This window comes from Rhincodon typus, chromosome 2 (assembly GCF_021869965.1).
Source record: "Rhincodon typus isolate 14 chromosome 2, sRhiTyp1.1, whole genome shotgun sequence".
Classification (NCBI taxonomy): domain Eukaryota; kingdom Metazoa; phylum Chordata; class Chondrichthyes; order Orectolobiformes; family Rhincodontidae; genus Rhincodon; species Rhincodon typus.
Window position 1 is genome coordinate 64,636,574 of NC_063333.1, and position 14,609 is coordinate 64,651,182.

At 40.4% G+C, this 14,609-nt stretch overlaps 1 long non-coding RNA gene across 1 annotated transcript in view; it reads left to right on the plus strand.

The window, feature by feature from the left end:
- Nucleotides 1–12,612, plus strand: part of LOC109916806 — a 32,948-nt gene extending 20,336 nt beyond the window's left edge. Inside the window, exons 3-4 of the long non-coding RNA XR_007264082.1 lie at nt 754–858; nt 6,508–12,612. This is a non-coding gene — a long non-coding RNA (uncharacterized LOC109916806). The remainder of the gene's footprint in view (nt 1–753; nt 859–6,507) is intronic.
- Nucleotides 12,613–14,609: the final 1,997 nt, after the last annotated feature.

Sequence of the window (14,609 nt, forward strand, 5' to 3'; positions counted from 1 at the left end):
CCTGCAGCCCAATGGTATCAATGTGGACTTCACAAGCTTCAAAATCTCCTCTCCCCCTACCGCATCCCAAAACCAGCCCAGCTTATCCCCGTCTCCCTAACCTGTCCTTCCTCCCACCTATCCCCTCCTCCCACCTCAAGCCCCACCCCCATCTCCTACCTACTAACCTCATCCCGCCCCCTTGACCTGTACGTCCTCCCTGGACTGACCTATCTCCTCCCTAACTCCCCACCTACACTCACCTTTACTGGCTCCATCCCCGCCTCTTTGACCTGTCTGTCTCCTCTCCACCTATCTTCTCCACTATCCATCTTCCATCCGCCTCCCCCTCTCTCCCTATTTATTTCAGAATCCCCCTCCCCACCCCCATTTCTAAAGAAGGGTCTAGGCTCGAAACGTCAGCCTTCCTGCTCCTCTGATGCTGCTTGGCCTGCTGTGTTCATCCAGCTCTACACCTTGTTATCTCTAAATCTTTTGTACGTCACATTTCAGGGATGATGAAAATTATATGATTGAACTATGTAAGAATTCTTTAATTTCTTTGCAACTGGTTACCACAAAATTCATAACCACAAGTTGATTACTTTTTTAAATCTAATACCTATACATTTTCTGTTTTCTAATACTGATATACACTTTATTTTGAACTCTTATTCCCAGCCGAAAGCTGATTACAAATTGACATAATATCCTTATGTACTTGTCCTTACAGTTCAAAATATGCACTGTCATGATGTATATAAAATTTTGCAGATTCTGGGACTGTGCAACAGATGCCAAATGATTTGCATTAACCAATCGAATGGAAAAAGAAGCACTGAACCCCTGCAGACTCTATATTCATCCAGGAACAGAAAGGTAATTGCTGTGTCCTCTTTTTAATACAAAAGTAGAACTGACAATTGTGTTGTTGTTTGTTGTTTTAATGAGTGCAAAATATATTCTGGGTAGAGGATTTCAATGTTGACCCCAAGAGTGGCTCAGCAGCAGCACTACTGATCCTAAAGGATCCTAAAGGTGAGGGAACAAATAAGAGGTAAAAACATATTTGACCTCATCCTCACCAATTTACCGGCTGCAGATCCGTCTGTCCATGCTAGAATAAATAAGAGTGACCACCACACAGTTCTCATGGAGTCAAGGTCCTGCCTTCACAGTGAGAAGACTCTCTGTCATGTTGTGTGGCACTATCACCGTGCTAAATAGGACAGACTTCAAACAATCTAACAACTCAAGACTGGGCATTCAGGAGGTGCTGTGGGCCAAAAACAGCAGCAGAATTGTATTCCAGCAAAATCTGCAACCTCTTGGCCTAGCATATCCCCCACTTAACTCTTACCATACTGCCAGGGAATCAACACTGGTTCAATGGAGAGTGCAGGAGGGCATGCCAGGAGCAACATCAGGTATACCTAAAAATGAGTGTCAAACTGGTGAAGTTACCAGCAGGACTACTTGTGCGCCAAATAGCATAAGTACAAGTAATGGACAGAGCTAAGTAATCCCACAACCAATGGATCAGATATAAGCTCTGCAGTCCTTCAATATCCAGTTATGAAAGGTGGTGGACAATTAAATAATTCAGTGGAGAAGGACACTCCATAAATATCCCTATTCTCTGTGATGGAAGAGACAACAGGCTCTATAAATATCCCCATCCTCATTGACAGAAGCATCGATTGCAATCTTCAGCCAGAAGTGTCAAGTGGATGATCCATCTTGGCTTCCTTCAGTGGTACCAAGCATCACAGACATCAGCCTTCAGCTGATTCAATTCATCCCATGTAAAATCAAGGAACAATTGGAAGCACTGGATACTGCAGAGGCTATGTGCCCCTGACAATATTCCGGCAATAGTACTGGAGACTTGTGCTCCAGCATTGATGCTCACCTAGCCAAACTGTTCCATATAGCTACAACACTGGCATCTACCAACAATGTGGGTAATTGTCCAAGTATGTCCTGTACATAAAAAGCAGGACAAATCCAACCCAGACAATTACCGCCCCATCAATTACCTTCAATCATCAGTAAGGTGATGGAGGATGTCATCAAAAGTGCGATCAAGCAGCACCTGCTCAGCAATAATCTATGACCAGTTTGGGATCCACAAGGGCCACTCAGCTCCTGACCTCATTACAACCTCGGTTCAAACATGGATGAAAGTCCTGAATTCCAGAGGTGAGTTGAGAGTGGCAACTCTTGACATCAAGGTTACGTTCAATTGTGTGTGGCATTAAGGACCTTTGCAAAACTGGAATCAATAGGAATTGGGGGAAAACTCTTCGCTGGTTGGAGTCAGACCTGACACATAGGAAGGTAATTGTTGGAGGTCAATCATCACAACTCCAGCACATTTCTGCAGGCATTCTTCAGAGTAGTTTCCTGGACCAACCATCTTCAGCTGCTTCATCAATGACCTTCCCTCCATCATAAGATCAGAAGTAGGGATGTTCTCTGATGATTGCACAATGTTCAACACCATTCGTGACTCCTCACATACTGAAGTAGACCATGTTCAAATGTAACAAGATCTGAACAATATTAAGACTTAGCTGACGAGTGGCAAGTAACATTCATGCCACTCAAATGCAGGTAATGACCATCTCTATTAAGAGACAATCTAACCACAGCCCCCTGACATTCAATGCTCTTTCTCCATCTCTGAATCCTCCACTATCAACATCCTGGGGCTTACCATTGATCATAAACTCAATTGGACTCACCATATAAATACAGCAGCTACAAGAGCAGGTCAGAGGTTAGAAATACTGTGGCAAGTAAGCTACCTCCTGACTCCCAAAATATCTGTCCACCATCTAGAAGGCATAAGTCAGGAGTGTGATGGAATATTCCCCACTTGCCTAGATGGGTGCAGCTCCAACAATGCTCAAGAAGCTTGACACCATCCACGACAAAGCAGCTAACTTGATTGGCAGCACATTCACAAGCATCCACTCCTTGCACCACTGACACTTAGTAGCAGCAGTGTGTACTCTCAACAAGATGCACTGCAGAAATTTACCAAAGATCTTTAGGCTGTGCCTTCCAAACCCATGACCACTTCCATCTAGAAGGACATGAGCAGAAGACACATGGGAATACCACCACCTGCAAGTTCCTCTCCAAGCCACTCACCATCCTGTCTAGGAAATAAATCACCATTCCTTCACTGTTGCTGGATCAAAATCCTGGAACTTCTTCCCTCAGTACATTGAGGGTCAACCTTTAGCATGTGGAAGGCAGCTCAATACCATCTTCTCAAGGACAACTAATAACACACAATAAATGCTGGCAGCCAGTGACATCTTTGTCCCATGAATGAATAAAAAATAGGACTACAATTAGGCAGGAAAGAACTGATGTTTTAGTGGGACCATTTGCTCATATAGTTGGGGAGGGTTTAAACTAAAATGGTAGGGAGTTGGGAACCTATACATGGAGACAAAGAGAGGGAAACAGGGCAAGCAAAAGACAGAATGGGAAATAACAGTGATTGACAGAGAATTCAAATGCAAGAATCACACAGGCCCACGGTGCAAAATAATGTGAACATGACTAGGAATGCTAAAAAGACAAGTCTTAAGGCCTTGTGTCTCAATGTGTCAAGGATTTGCAATAAAGTAAATGAATGAGTTGTACAAATAGATAGAAACATGTATGATATTATTGGTATTATGGGGACGTGGCTGTAGGAGGACCAGGATGAGAACTGAATATTGAAGGATATTCAATTTTTATGAGGGTCAGATAAAAAGGAAAAGGGGTTGGGGTAACATTGCTGTTTAAAGAGAAATTGACAGAATAGTGAGGAAGAATATCAGCTCTGGTGAAGTAGAATCTGAAATGGTTAGAAATTACAAACACCAAGAGGCAGAAAATTTTATTGGAGGTTGTATATAGACCTCCAAACTTTAGTTGTAATGTTGGGCAAGGCATTAAGCAGGAAGTTAGAGCTACAAATGATAAAGATACAGTTGTAATTATGGGCAACTTTAATCTGCATATAGATTGACTAAATAAATCAGTAGCCCCACTTTGGAGGACAAATTTCTGGCGTGTGTACGGGATGATATTCTGCTTCAGTATGCTGAAGAACCAACTAAAGAACAGAATGGGTACAGTGTAATGAGAAAGGAATAATTGGCAATCAAGTTGTGCAAGGCCCCTTGGGCAAGAGTGACCATAATATGATTGAGATATTGAAATGGGGAGATTCTGAGACCGGGGTCCTGAATCTAAATAAAAGGAACTACCATGGTATGAGTTTGAGCTAGCTTTGATAAATTAAAGAATTTTACTTAGAGGGATGACGGTGGATAGGCAATGGCAAATATTTAAAGAGCACATGGATAATCTCCAACAAGTTTTATTCCTGTCTGGCACAAAAATAAAACGGGAAAGCTACTGGTTTTGGGTCAGCTTACAGCACATTGAGTTCAGTGGTTTAAAAAAGCAGCTCACCACCACTGTCTCATGGGCAACCAGTACACCCATGTCCCACGAGTGAGTAAAAAAAATTTATCTGTTTCATATAGCAGTTCTTGACTCCTCGTGGATAGGAATTTAGAGGCTTAGGAGATCCAATCAGCCACCATGAAAGCATGAATAGAGAAGAATGTTATGCTGACAAATTTTCAAATATTTAAATGAAGATCCTGCCTCCTGGGAGCTGGTTAGTTTCACTTCTTAAAATTAAAAGTGGGCAGCTTCAGTGTGGATTGGGTTTAGGATTTTTTTTACATTTTACCTTTAAATCTGTATCTCCTATTGGTTGGTCCTTCAAGAAAAGTTTATATATCCTGACCAACAAAATGCTTATTCTCGATCAGTAATGCTCAAATCCCCTGCAAATTGATGAGCATGCTTCGCTTTCATGTTGCAGTTTGTGTTACTTAATTGGCTCCTTTTTGCAGTTTTCACTTGATTTTGAAAAATTTGCAATGGTTGCTTCTTAATCTTTCACTATACAGGAGAGAACGGGGAATAAATTCTTACAGAGAATTAATAGTTCTGTATTCATATGATCATCACATGAATTTTAATTCTTGGACTATTAAAACAATGTTTCAACTTAAAAGGGAGTAAACAGAACAATAGAAAGATTGATAGAAGGAAAAGAAAATGTACAATGTATCAGAGAACCTAAGATGATAAAATCTTCCTAAAATATAAAATGAATGTATTATTAAAATGTGTTTCTCTAAAATGTGGAGCTTGGAATAACTCAGGTCCAGCTTTGGACCTCCAAATTTTTATCCTGCAAATGTGACCAGAAGCTTTCCAAACTGAAAACACAGCCAGGCAGTTTTAAAAAGTCGTCAGTTCATATTTAGTTGCTTTTACACAACACACATTTTATTTATATTGAATACTTCAATATTTTCATTATTTGAAAACTGGAAACTGCAGAGATATGCACACAAGTTTGGCTTTGGCATTGGTAGGATCAAACTGGTGTGCTAGACACCAGCAAAAGACATGGCTATGAAATAATGCAGTCTCGTCAATAAAATAAGGTTTGAATTGTGGGTTCCCTGAACGATGTTACTGTGGCATCCCAGTTTATTATTTTCCATTCAGTGTCAACTGTGCTTGAACCTCATTCACAATTTATTAATATGCACTGGCTGCTGGTGAGTTTCCTTGTTCCTTTTGTATAATTAGGAAAGTTTTACCAGTAATTTTTAAATTGTCTTAATTTAAGCCTCTGAACCAAAACGTTTTGGGTTCAAGACCTAATCCAAGGCTTTAACACAAAAACATAGGCTGACACTCTACAGCCAACTGCCTGCTTGGGTCAGTGTAAAAGATCCCATGGCATAAGAAGTGCAAGGGAGTTATCCCTGATTTCCTGGCCAATATTTGTCCATCAGGCACAATTACAAAAACATTATCTGCTCATCATTGCTTTCCAGTTTGAGCGAGTTCGCACTGTTGAAATTGGCTCTTGCATTTTCTAAATTACAGCAGTGACTAAACTCAAAAGCACTTAATTGGCTGTAAAATTTTTTGTGATGTCTGATGGCCATGAGAAACTTATTATAACAGCATGTTTTTTTATTTTTGGGCTGGGCATTATCTGTGAGGTCATTCAGGCATATTAAATATGTTGACAAGATAGACTAGAGTAATGCTTGTTTGTCTTTGAGTACTGAGGAATATTTTCACATCAAATTTCTTTGGCTTATCTAAAAGGGGTTGAAACAATAGCAGAGTTTTTTGTCCATTGACAGATTAAAGTAATTGGTTTCATAGATGAAGAATTTATTTTTCTTACATATATTCTTATTTTCCTAAACAAATATAATAGAAAAATATGATTTTGATGAGTAAAAAATAAATTAGTGTTTTTTCTTGTACCTGGAACAATGGTTTTGAAGTCAGTATCATCAGTTTCAAATGTCTTGTTACAAAAATTCCTAAAGCTATTTTTTTCTTATCTAACCTAGGTAGCCTGTCAAAAAATAATCTATGGCCTTTTAACTGATTTCATATTTTTCTCAGATGACTTTTGGGGCGTACTTGTTTCATCAGCTACCAGCAACCATAGCGGATTGTGCAACACTGACTGTAGGATCTCAGGTCTATGTCAGAAGAGAGAGAATAACTACTACTCCTCCTGCTGGCCAATCACATTCTCTGCAGCTTCCATAGGCAAGAATAAATGATTGTTTTGTATGAATGCTTCAGTAACTTTGATGATATTATGAATTCGTGTTCCACTTATAGTTCTCCAATGTAAAGTCTATGTTAATTCCAGTTTATTGGTTTGAAAATCTATTGGTACTGCACTATTTCCTGACTTAAAAATGAAAATACAATTATTTCCAACTGTGAATGAAATCCTTCGAAGTAGGAATTGTCCAAATGAACCTGAATGCTAAGTTATTTCAGTTGTTCTTTATACTTAATCATATTGCACAATATTTTTGATATAGTAGCAAATTAGTTTTAAGAATTTATACAGATCAATTAATATCTATTGATTTTTCGTGTATATTATTCATGTTACATTCACAAAGATTTTGTTCTTGTTCTTCTCCCTTGCTGTTAAAATCATAACATCTTAAAGATATTGGTTAAATGGTTTTATTTATACAACACTCAAGACATCATTGTGATCAGCTGATTCATTGAGATATGCAAACATAATGTAAATCTTCTATAGTTGTTAAACAGAGAAATTATGACAATTGCCTGAGCCTCACCCAAAATTTATGAATGTGCACTAATCTTTGGTGAGTCTCTTTGCTAGCTTTATATCAAAACCATAAGACCATAAGGTATAGAAGTAGAATAAGGCCATTTGGTCCATCAGATCTGTTCCACCAGTTGATCATGTTTCTCAACCCCCTTCTCCCATCTTTTCTCTGTAACCTTTCAGCCCTTTACAAATTAAGAACCTACCTTTGCCTTAAATGCACTTAATGACTTAATCTCCATAGCCTTCTGTGGCAATGAGATCACAGATTCACCACTCTCTAGCTGAAGAAATTCCTCTTCAACTCAATTCAACAGATTTGTCCCTTCACCCTGAGGCTGTGCCCTAAATTTAGACCAGTAGTTTTTAAATAGTTTTAACTTTGTTAAAACTGATTTCACTTGATTAATCTGACCTCAGCAATACTGAAGATGCTGCTACTGACCTCAATGCTCCATGCCAAGGTACAAAATTGAATGCAGAATCTTACCATTGATGTCTTGACCTTGATTGGAAAATGCATGTGAAGATGTATAATTTTGTATTATTTCCAGTTGAATGGCCTGACAACACTCATTGTTTCGGTATGGATTGACTAAGGGTTCAGACAAAGTTTCATCTCAGGGCAGCATGGTGGCTCAGTGGTCAGCACTGCTGCCTTACAGCACCAGGGACCTGGGTTCAGTTCCAACTTTGGCTCAATGTCTGTGTGGAGTTTGTACTTTCTCCATGTATCTACATAGGTTCCTGCCCTGCCGGGTGCTCCAATTTCCTTCCACAATTCAAAGATGTGCAGGTTAGGTGGATTGGCCATGCTAAATTGTCAATAATGTCTAGGGATATGTAGGCTACCTGGATTAGCCATGGGAAATGTGGGGGCTGGACTGGGTGGAAAGATCTTCTGAGGGTTGGTGCAGTCTCAATGGGCCAAATGACCTCTTTCTGCACTATAGGGATTATTTTCTATGATAAGACCGTAAGATATATGAACAGAATTATGCTATTCTTCCCATTAAGTTTGCTTTGCCATTTGGTCATGGCTGATATGTTTCTCAACCCCATTCTCTTGCCTTTACTCCATAGCCCTTGATCCCCTTGCCAACAGTGGACCTATCTATTTCTGTCGTAAATACACTCAATGACTTGGCCTCCACATTCCTCTGCGACAAAAAGTTCCACAGATTAACCACTCTCTGGGTGAAAAAATTCCTAAATTCTGAACAGACGTCTCCTCTGTCTGAAGCTATGCCCTCAAGTTATAGTCTCTCCTACTAATGGAAAAATCCTCTCCTTGTCCACTCAATTCGGGTCCCTCTGTATTCTATATGTCTCAATCAGATCCGCCCTCATCCTTCTAAAATTCATTGAGTATAGACTGAGAGTCCTCAAATGTTCCTCATACGACAAACCCTTCATCCCCGGGATCATGCTCGTCAACTTCCTCTGGACCCGTTTCAACGCCAGCACATCTTTCCTTCAGATATGGCACCCAAAACTGCTCACAGTATTACAAATGTGGTCTGACCATTGCCTTATACAGCCTCAACAGCACATCTCTGGTCTTATATTCAAGCCCTCTTGAAATTAATGCCAACATTGAATTTATCTGCCTAACTGCCAACTGAACCTGCATGTTAACCTTAAGAGAATCATGAACTCGGACACCCAAGTCCTTTTGTGCTTTAGATTTCTGAAGCCTTTGCCCATTTAGAAAATTGTCTACACCTCTATTCTTCCTATCAAAGTGTGTAACCTCACACTTTACTGCATTGTATTCCATGGATGTCTTCATTGCCCACTCCCCATAGCACATCCAAGTCTTTCTGTAGCCTCCCTGCTTCCTCAACATTACCTGTTCCTCCGTCTATTTTTGTGTTATCTGCAAACTTAGCAACAATGCCCTCAGTTCTTTTTCCAGTTTGTTAATGTATAACATAAGTGTTATAACTTCCCAACACTGACCCCAGCGGAACTCCATTAGTTACCAGCTGCCATCCTGAAAAAGACTCCTTTCTCCCAACTCTCTGCTTTCTGCCAGTCAGCTAATCCTCTGTCCATACCAGTACCTTGCCTCTAACACCATGGTCTTGTATCTTATCTAGCAGTCTCCTGTGCAGTACTTTGTCAAAGACCTTCTGGAAATCCAAATAGATCATGTCCATTGGCTCTCCTTTGTCTAACATGCTCATTACCTACTCAAAGAATTCTAACAGAATTGTCAGGCATGATCACCCCTTGACAAAGCTATGCTGACTCTGCCCTATTTTACTGCGCAATCTCATTCTTAATAACAGATTCTGAAACCTTATCAACAACCGAGGTCAGGCGAACTTCCCCATAGTTTTCTGTCCCTTGCTTCCCTCTTTTCTTAAGTAGGGTTGTTACCATTAACCATTATCCAGTCCTCTGGGGCCATCCCTGACTCCAGTGATTCCTGAAAGATCACCACCAATACCTCCACAATCACCTCAGCTATTTCCATCAGAACTCTAGGGTATAGTACAGCTGGTCCGGGTGGTTTATTCGCCATCAGACCTTTCAGCTCCTCTAGTACCTTCTCCTTAGTGATGGCCACTACACTCACCCCGGCCCCCTTATGTTGCTGGTGTCTACCATTGTGAAAACTCATATGAAATACCTCTTTATTTCCTCCCCTTTTTTTTGTTCCCAATTACTGCTTCTCCAGCCTCATTTTCTAGCAGTCCAATATCAACTGTTGCCTCTCTCTTACCTTTTAGACATCTAAAATAAACTCTTGCAATCTTCTTTTATATTACTAACTAGATCATTCTCATATTTTTTCTTGTCTCCCTTATTGATTTTTTAGTAATTGTCTGCTGGTTTTTATAGGCATCTCAGTCCTCTGTCTCCCCACTGATCTTCACCGCATTGTATGCTTTTTCTTTTGCTAGTGTGCTGTCCCTGACTTCCCTCCACAGCCATGGTTGTCAGCCTCTGCTCGTTACACATCACTAAATCCAGAAATGCCTGTTCCCTAGTGGACTGTACCACAAGCTGCTCCAAAAAAATCTTGTAGGCATGCCATGAACTCCTCTTCTTGAGATCAGCTTCTATCCTGATTTTTCTAGTCCACCCGCATATTGAAGTCCCCCATGATTATTGTAAAGGTACCTTTCTTACATGCCTTTTCGATCTCCTGATTTCCTTTCTTCCCCACATCCTGACTACTGATAGGAGGCCTGTACAGAACTCCCATCAGGGTCTTTTTGCCTTTTCAGTTCCTCAACTCTACCCACACAGATTTTACACCTTCTGAATCTATATCACTTTCTTGCTGTCAATTTAATTTTGTTTCTTACTAACAAGCAACCCAGGCCCCTCTGCCCATCTGCCTGTCCTTTCGGTAGGTTATGTATCTTCGGATATTTAGTTCCCAGCCCTGGTCCCCTTGCTGTCATGTCTCTGTGATACCCACAACCTACAAGCTCAATTTCAATCTTCACTACAAGCTCATTTACCTTGTTGTGTATACTGTCTGAATTTAAGTGCAACACCCTCAGTCCTGCATTGACGGCCCACTTTCTCATAGTTATCCCCTTATCTGCTGTGCCTGAAGTTAGATTCCTGATGCTTTCCATAATCCCTGCCCTATTACTTGTTCTAGAAACCCTAACCCCCAATGAGCCCTCCCCCTTTAATTTTTTTCCATAATTTTCCATGCAACTGAACCCACCCCCTAACTATTTAGTTTAAACCCCAATCCACAGTCCAGTTATGCAATTTGCCAGGACTGTGGTCTCAGCATGATTCAGATGGAGCCTGTCCCATTGGAACAGCTCCCTCCTTCCCCAGTACTGGTGCCAAGGTCCACTGAATTCAACCTGTTTCTCTGATACCAGTCTTTGACTCTGTGCCAATTTGCTTGAGGATCAGGCAGTAATCCGGAGATTATCACTTTTTTGGTTCTGCTTTTTAATTTTGCCCCGAGCTGCTTATATTCTCTCGGCAGAACCTCTTTCCTCTTTCTACCTATATTGTCGGCCCCTAGGTGTACTACGACAACTGGATCTTTCTCCTCCCACTCCAACTTCTTCTACAGCCCCGATGAGATATCCTGAACCCAGATAACAGGCAGGCAACACAGTCTTCGGGACTCTCGATCCTAGCCACAGAAAAGAGTGTCTATTCCCTGACATACTGTCCCTGATTACAACTACATTTCTCTTTTCTCCCCCATCTTAGATGGCTCCCCATAACACGGCGCTATGGTCAGTTTACTCATCCTTTCTACAGTCCCCAATCTCATTTATACAGGGAGCAAGAATCTTAAACCTGTTAGACAAGCTCAAGGGCTGAGGCTCTTTCAGCATTACCCCCTGAATCCATCTTCCTGCTTCGCTCATAGTCACACCTTCCTGTCCCTGACCACTGAGCTGGAGTTCCTCAAGCAACCAACACTTGCGCAGATGTTGTCACTATGAACCACAATGTGGTCCGCATCATGCAGTAACAACACATTGCCTGGCCAAGTCTCTCTCTTTTCATTATTCAGTTCTTAATTTTATTTTTAAAATTTCACACTGATTTATAAATATTTGCCCTATTAGCCTTCAATCTGAAAGTAACCTATAATATATATTCAAGGACCTGGGTTCGAAACCTGCCACGTCAGATGGTGGAATTTGAATTCAATAAAATATCTGGAATTAAGAATCTAATGATGACCATGAATCCATTTTCAATTGTCAGAAAAACCCATCTGGTTCACTAATATCCTTTATGGGAGGAAACTGCCATCCTTACCTGGTCTGGCCTACATGTGACTCCAGACCCACAGCAATGTGGTTGACTCTTAACTGCCCTCTGGGCAATTAGGGATGGGAAATAAATGCTGCCTAGCCAGGGATACCCTCATCCCATTAATGAATAAAATGAATAAAAAGTGAATTTGTAGTTATCACCATCCAATGAACATGGTTTAACTGTGATGTCACTCTCCTGGTGATAGAAACCTTACAAACTACTGGCCAAAGAAAGCAAGCAAAGAGCGCCTCTTACCTTCTGCATCAAATTCTCACGTTGCCTTCAAACTCACCAAATTATGTACTCACTATACTACTTGTTCCAATATCTCCTCTAAGTCATCTTTCTCAACAAAAGCATCTGTACTAAGTTCACAATTTGTTTAGAGTAAACTAAACTAACAGAAATTTCAATTTGAGGTAATATTGTTAATGTATAACTGAATTTTGGAATGGTGTTGATTGTGAAAATCTCCTCTTAATATGTCTAACGTACCATGCAATCATTCTTTAAATTGCCCAATTTTTGTCATGATTGTCAAAGGTTTTTGGCATGAGTGTTAGTTTTATTTTTATAACATTTATGTATAAGATTATCAACATATCTACATGATTAAAAATAAGGAATTTGAATGTAAAATGTGAATCATTTCTCTCTGAATCATTTGTGCTTCATTTCCTGCCCCCACACCCAATGGGACTAATGTTAGCTCTTATCACTGGCTGAAAAACAGGTGACGTTGAATCAGTAGCTCCTTTTGTACCTCACCCAGATTCCTTTTCCTTTGGGTGAGATTTGTAATCATGGATAAAGCAAAACTCCAAAATTCTTCCTGGCAGTTCAGGGTGGGTGCTACTGACAAGCCAGAAGGAGAAATAGGTCAGTAACTATAGAACACAGATTTAATTTTGTTGGCAACAAAAGCAGACGGGAGATGAGTTTTGTTTTTTTGTTATCCCAAGTGGTTATGATGTGAAATTTACTCCCTGAAAGTAAAGGGAATAACGTAAATACTTGACAAAGAAAAACTGTGCATGATTTTGGAAATGTAGCATGGGAATGAGACAAAATGGATAGCTCTTCAAAGAATTCAGGAAAGCATGGTGAGCTGTTTTAAAGTGAAGGACACATTTTAAGGCCCAAGAAAGCTATTTAACCTGACATTATTTATGGAGAAGAATTCTCCTTACTGGTTCAGGTAGATTCCTCTCACATCTGTGCATAGTTTACTATATTGAATTGCATCGAGTAAGTCTCCAGATGAATAATAACCAGACTGCTTGGTATTTTTACAGTTTCAGTTAGAAGACAACAACACATATTCTCATTGGCAGATTTCCTTATATGTGTTACAAATGGAGCTCCACTCTGTCATAGAATGAAAATTGATCTGTTAACAATCATGATGTTAGCCTAATCATTGTACAATGAAACCTCTTTTCAGGAGGCACTGACCTACTTCTGCAGGATTGTGAGAGCAGCCATGTTTGTTGTGATATTCCAGACTGCTGGTTGGATATGAGTATGTAGACCAAGTCGTCTGGCTATGACCCCTCCAGCTGTCATCAGTGTGTTGAAATTAGAACATGTGCAAAACCCAGAACTTGCAATGTGTAACTTTGAAACGATCTTTCTGCACGGTGCTGCAGATTGTGATATTTAAGGTCTAATTCCATTCTTTACAGCTATCTCTTTTAACAGTTGACCCTGGTTATATTCCCTGCATTCCTATATATCTTCTGTCTTGATCATTGAGATAAAATCAGTGCACATCGTAGAAAGATGTCTCCAAACGACTGCTGGGAAAATGGATACCAAAGGGGTTTATTCACACTGTGAGAGAAACCATCCTTGTTTGTCAGATGTCCCTCATGTTGCCTGCGAAGTATCTAAACACCCACACTCACCCCTAGAATCTTCAGCCCATTACACACTTAAGTAGACACCAGTAGGCCTTCTTCCCAACTGAGAGGCCCAGAATTTGACATTCCTCCCTAAAATCCTGTCTTTGAATCACTCTTGTCTCCAATATCATGCAATGGGGAACTTACAAAAATATTCAGTACAATTGAATACAACATCTGTCAAGTAAAAGGATTATCAGGGTTTGTTAAGTTCCTCACCCACCATGACAGAAGAGGGACTTCATGAATTCTGCGATACTTTGGAAACTAAAGTCAGAACTTTCCAGATCCAGGGGAGGCAAGGAAGAAAGCAGAAAGCCTGGAACATCATCAGCATTGTCTGTGCCTAATGTTTCTCATGACCCAGTGAAGTAAGGAGCTAGCATTTGAGGATTAAAGAGGCTCATGACATTGATTTCCAGGATTGTGACCTTGTCTGATGAGGTCAAAATGAGGACATTGAAGTGCCACACTACAGACACTGCGGAGACAATCAGAATGAATAATGGAGAAATGTGACCAGGCAGTGGCAAGGTGCAGGAAGGAAAGATATTTCACCTAGTTAGGGTTTCCAATGTCATTTGGTACATTCTCAGAGTAAGAGGCAATGCACAACTGAGATGTAAAGGAATTCATTCTCACAAGGATTGAAGGGAAGTGTTTAAATTTGTCCCTCCATTGTAGTGGAAGCTGTCACTGAGATGCTCTTCAATTTCAACAGTAGTCATGGGACCCAG